This window comes from Balaenoptera borealis (genome assembly GCF_965194805.1).
Source record: "Balaenoptera borealis genome assembly, chromosome: X".
Lineage (NCBI taxonomy): Eukaryota > Metazoa > Chordata > Mammalia > Artiodactyla > Balaenopteridae > Balaenoptera > Balaenoptera borealis.
In genome coordinates, this window is record NC_138881.1 from 109,872,358 (window position 1) to 109,878,929 (window position 6,572).

The window sequence follows — 6,572 nt, forward strand, 5'->3', positions numbered from 1 at the left end:
GAGAGGGCCCTCGCGCAGAAACGAAGACCCAACACAGCCATAAATAAATTAATTAATAAAAAAAAATTAAATACAAAGAAAAAATATTAAAAGCAGCAAGGGAAAAACAACAAATAACATACAAGGGGATCCCCATAAGGAAAACAGATGATCTTGCAGCTGAAACTCTGCAAGCCAGAAGAGAGTGGCAGGGCATATTTAAGGAGAAGAAAGGGGAAAATCTACAACCAAGATTACTCTACCCAGCAAGGATCTCATTCAGATTCGAAGGAGAAATTAAAACCTTTACAGAAAAGCAAAAGCTAAGAGAATTCAGCACCACCAAACCACCTTTACAGCAAATGCTAAAGGAACTTCTCTAGGCAAGAAACACAAGAGAAGGAAAAGACTTACAATAGCAAACAAAAAACAATTAAGAAAATGGTAATAGGAAAATACATATCGATAATTACCTTAAATGTAAATGGATTAAATGCTCCATCTAAAAGATATAGACGGGCTGAATGGATACAAAAACAAGACCTGTATATATGCTGTCTACGAGAGACCCACTTCACACTGAGGGATGCATACAGACTGAAAGTGAGGGGATGGAAAAAGATATTGCATGCAAATGGAAATCAAAAGAAAGCTGGAGTAGCAATTCTCATATCAGACAAAATAGACTTTAAAATAAAGACTATTACAAGAGACAAAGAAGGACACTACATAATGATCAAGGGATGAATCCAAGAAGAAGATTGTTACAATTGTAAATTGTTACAATTGTTATAATTGTAAATATTTATGCACCCAACATAGGAGCACTTCAATACATAAGGCAAATGCTAACAGCCATAAAAGGGGAAATCGATAGTGACACAATCATAGTAGGGGACTTTAACACCCCAATTTCACCAATGGACAGATCATGATCATCCAAAATGAAAATAAATAAGGAAACACAATCTTTAAATGACACATCAGACCAGATGGACTTAATTGATATTTATAGGACATTCCAGCCAAAAACAACAGAATATACTTTCTTCTCAAGTGCTCATGGAACATTCTCCAGGATAGATCATATCTTGGGTCACAAATCAAGCCTTGATAAATTTAAGAAAATTGAAATCATATCAAGTATCTTTTCTGACGACTATGCTATGAGAGTAGATATCAATTACAGGAAAAAAAACTGTAGAAAATACAAACACATGGAAGCTAAACAATACACTACAAAATAACCAAGAGATCACTGACGAAACCAAAGAAGAAATCAAAAAATAAATACAAACAATTGAAAATGAAAACGCAGAAATTAACACACCAATGTAAAGCAATTACACTCCAATAAAGATGTTAAAAAAAAAACAAAACACAATGACCCAAAACCTATGGGATGCAGCAAAAGCAGTTCTAAGATGGAAGTTTAGAGCAATACAATCTTACCTCAAGAAACAAGAAAAATCTCAAATAAACAATCTAACCTTACACCTAAAGCAATTAGAGAAACAAGAAAAAAACCCCAAAGTTGGCAGAAAGAAAGAAATCATAAAGATCAGATCAGAAATAAATGAAAAAGAAACGAAGGAAACAATAGCTAAGATCAATAAAACCGAAAGCTGGTTCTTTGAGAAGATAAACAAAATTGATAAACCATTAGCCAGACTCAGCAAGAAAAAAAAAAGGGAGAAGACTCAAATGAACAGAATTAGAAATGAAAAAGGAGAAGTAACAACTGACACTGCAGAAATACAAAGGATCATAAACGATTACTACAAGCAACTATATGCCAATAAAATGGACAACCTGGAAGAAATGGACAAATTCTAGGAAAAGCACAACCTTATGAGACTGAACCAGGAAGAAATACAAAATATAAACAGACCAATCACAAGCACTGAAATTGAAACTGTGATTAAAAATCTTCCAACCAACAAAAGCCCAGGACCAGTTGGCTTCACAGGCAAATTCTATCAAACATTTAGAGAAGAGCTAACACCTATCCTTCTTAAACTCTTCCAAATTATAGCAGAGGGAGGAACACTCCCAAACTCATTCTACGAGGCCACCATCACCCTGGTACCAAAACCAGACAAAGATGTCACAAAGAAAGAAAACTACACACCATATCACTGATGAACATAGATGCAAAAATCTTCAACAAAATACTAGGAAACAGAATCCAACAGCACATTAAAAGGATCATACACCATGATCAAGTGGGGTTTATCCCAGGAATGCAAGGATTCTTCAATATATGCAAATCAATCAATGTGATACACCATATTAACAAATTGAAGGAGAAAAACTATATGATCATCTCAATAGATGGAGAAAAATCTTTCAAAAAAATTCAACACCGATTTAAGATAAAAACCCACCAGAAAGTAGTCATAGAGGGAAGCTACCTCAACATAATAAAGGTCATATATGACAAACCCAGAGCCAACATCGTTCTCAATGGTGAAAAACTGAAATCATTTCCTCTAAGATCAGGAACAAGACAAGATTGCCCATTCTCACCACTATTATTCAACATAGTTTTGGAAGTTTTAGCCACATCAATCAAGAAGTAAAAGAAATGAAAGGAATCCAAATCAGAAAAGAAGAAGTAACACTGTCAATGTTTGCAGATGACATGATACTATATAGAGAGAATCTTAAAAATGCTACCAGAAAACTACTAGAGCTAATCAATGAAGTTAGTAAAGCAGCAGGATATAAAATTAATGCACAGAAATCTCTTGCATTCCTATACACTAATGATGAAAAATCTGAAAGGGAAATTAAGGAAACTCTCCCATTTACCACTGCAACAAAAAGAATAAAGTACCTAGTAATAAACCTACCAAAGGAGACAAAAGACCTGTATGCAGAAAACTATAAGACACTGATGAATGAAATTAAAGATGATACAAAGAGATGGAGCGATATACCATGTTCTTGGATTGCAAGAATCAACATTGTGGAAATGACTGTACTACCCAAAGCAGTCTACAGATTCAGCGCAATCCCTATCAAACTACCAATAGCATTTTTCACAGAACTAGAACAAAAAATTTCACAAATTTTATGGAAACACAAAAGACCCCGAATAGCCAAAGCAATCCTGAGAAAGAAAAACGGAGCTACAGGAATCAGGCTCCTGACTTCAGACTATACTACAAAGCTACAGTAATCAAGACAGTATGGTACTGGCACAGAAACAGAAATATAGATCAGTGGGACAGGATAGAAAACCCAGAGATAAACCAAGCACATATGGTCACCTTATCTTTGATAAAAGAGGCAAGAACATACAATGGAGAAAAGACAGCATCTTCAATAAGTGGTGCTGGGAAAACTGGACAGCTACACGTAAAAGAATGAAATTAGAACACTCCCTAACACCATACACAAAAATAAATTCAAAATGGAGTAGAGACCTAAATGTAAGACCAGACACTATAAAACTCTTAGCGGAAAACATAGGCAGAACACTCTATGACATAAATCACAGCAAGATCCTTTTTTACCCACCTCCTAGAGAAATAGAAATAAAAAGAAAAATAAACAAATGGGACCTAATGAAACTTAAAAGCTTTTGCACAGCAAAGGAAACCATAAAGAAGGCGAAAAGACAACCCTCAGAATGGGAGAAAATATTTGCAAACGAAGCACCTGACAAATGATCAACCTCCAAAATATACAAGCAGCTCCTGCAGCTCAATATCAAAAAAACACAAACCACCCAATTCAAAAATGGGCAGAAGACCTAAAAAGACATTTCTCCAAAGAAGATATGCATATTGCCAACAAACACATGACAGGATGCTCAACATCACTAATCAATCATTAGAGAAATGCAAATCAAAACTACAATGAGGTATTGCCTCACAGCAGTCAGAATGGCCATCATTAAAAAATCTACAAACAATAAATGCTGGAGAGTGTGTGGAGAAAAGGGAACCCTCTTGCATTGTTGGTGGGAATGTAAATTGATACAGCCACTATGGAGAACAGTATGGAGGTTCCTTAAAAAACTAAAAGTAGAACTACCATATGACCCAGCAATCCCAGTACTGGGCATATACCCTGAGAAAATCATAAATCAAAAAGAGTCATGTACCAAAATGTTCATTGCAGCACTATTTACAATAGCCAGGACATGGAAGCAACCTAAGTGTCCATGGACAGATGAACGGATAAAGAAGATGTGGCACATATATACAATGGAATATTACTCAGCCATAAAAAGAAACGAAATTGAGTTATTTGTAGGGAGGTCGATGGACCTAGCATCTGTCATACAGAGTAAAGTATGTCAGAAAGAGAAAAAAAAAATACTGTATGCTAACACATATATATGGAATCTAAAAAAAAAAGAAAAAATGTTTCTGAAGAACCTAGTGGCAGGATAGGAGTAAAGACGCAGACATAGAGAATGGACTTGAGGACACGGGGAGGGGGAAGGGTGTGCTGGGATGAAGTGTGAGAGTGGCATTGATATAGCTACACTACCAAATGTAAAATGGATGGCTAGTGGGAAGCAGCCACATAGCACAGGGAGATCAGTTCGGTGCTTTGTGACCACCCAGAAGGGTGGGATAGGGAGGGTGGGAAGGAGAGGCCAGAGGGAGGGGATATGCGGATATAGGTATACATATAGCTGATTCACTTTGTTATATAGCGTAAACTAACACAACATTGTAAAGCAATTATACTCCAATAAAGATGTTAAAAAAAAAAGAAAAAGAACCAATGAATCTGCAAACTGGGAGAGAAAATGTGAGAGACATAAATTTGCCTTGGAATTTTCAGCCTAAACTGAGAAATGTCAATAATTTTTCACTGCAAAAGATGAGGTATCGTGTGCTGGTTTTGAAAAAATTATTTTTATAAAGCATTTGAGAAATGTTATGTTTTTTTACATATATTACGAGTGATAGCCCATAAAAGTTACATAGAAGACACTTCAAAGAATAGACAAAATATTCATGCTGGTCATTTCTTTATGTGGTGGAGAATTATTGGTGATGTTCTTTTTCCTTCATCCCTGTATTTTCTGCTGTGACAACAAATAATTCGTGATTACGGCTGGAAGTTTTAAAAAGTTGAGTAACATTTTAGGGTAGATTTAAAAAATAATCAGAATTCCCTGTTGTTAAGAAACACACACATACATATATGAGTGATGTGGATATTATATTTTCAACCTACTCTTAAATTGTTCAGGAAAAATTGGAGGGAGGGAGGGAGGGAGGGGGTCAGAGAGAGAGAGAGGAAACAAATATACTAAAATGTCAAAATTTAGAGAATCTGAGAAAACTTCGGAATTGGAATTTTTTATACTAATCTTGCAACATTTCTCTAAATCTAAATTTATGTTAAAATTAGGGAAAAAAACACTAGTTCAAATAGGTAAAGCAAAAAAGCCAGAGGAAATATATATTTATATATGTATATATACATGTATATATGAACTATAAACAATGCACATCTACTATATATTAGATATATATAGTGTGCATCATTTATAGTTCATATAGTTAGTTTACAATTCATAAATAGGCAATATTACAATTTTAAATATGATAAAGAAGAATAATCATCAGAAGCATCAAATTTCCACTTTTCCTACAACACTTATTTCTGTCAATTTTCCTTGTTTTGGCACTGCCAACCTATTCTTCCTAAAGTTGCCAACTGTACCAGAAGAAACCCATTCATAGTTTGCACAATTGGCCATGTTACCTACAGTATCATTTCAAGGGCTATCTTCTGCTCAACTTCTTCAAAATCATCTTGAGATAGTCAAGTCTTAATGCTTATTTTGACCATTTTTCTGAACGAATTAGCTGTTTAGTTGCATTTATTTGGATATTTGGTTAAATGGAAAATTGGTAGGGAGCTTTTGGATAGCGAGGTGGAGTGAAATGTTGGACTAATGGGGGCAGTTAATCCAAATGGTGAGCCTTTTATGCAAATACAGTTCACCATGGAAACCAAAGAAAACAACAACAACAAAAAGAAGATAGTTATATGAGGTTTGTGAAATTGCTTTTACTTCTGCTCTCCAATTTCCCTTAGGCCAGATCTGATGACTGTTATTATTTTTATTATAATTTTTTATCTATATATTGCACTATTGTTCCTTTCCTCCAAAGTGCTCATAGATCCATTTTGTTCATTTACCTTCACAACAGTGCTGCTAAATAGAGCCTCGGTATATGGGGTCAAGTCTTATTTTCTTAGCTAGCTTAGTACACAGCACCTAATTGCAGAAAAAACAATCTGTTCAGAGGCAATGGTGTCTTTGGACTGAATGTTGATATGCCATACATAATATAGGTATTATAACTGATAATGGACATAACTTATGATACTTTTGAAAGATGTTCTTGAATAGTATTGTTAGCAGATATACAGGACTAGACATAAACTGAGCAGAACTGGAAATGTACAAATTAGGCATCCCAGATTGAGAAAGTTTTCACTGAATTTGTGTTCCCTCAGAGTTTAGGGAGAAAAATAAAAGGTAACAACAACCTGAATTTCCTTTAAAATAAGAAGACCATTCTGTGATTTTATAAATACATCACCTTATA

At 34.8% G+C, this 6,572-nt stretch overlaps 1 protein-coding gene across 15 annotated transcripts in view; it reads right to left on the reverse strand.

Moving 5' to 3' along the window:
* The window catches only part of IGSF1 (immunoglobulin superfamily member 1), a 453,756-nt gene that overhangs the window by 32,950 nt on the left and 414,234 nt on the right, over positions 1 to 6,572 (reverse strand). The gene's annotated exons all lie outside the window — the stretch shown is intronic.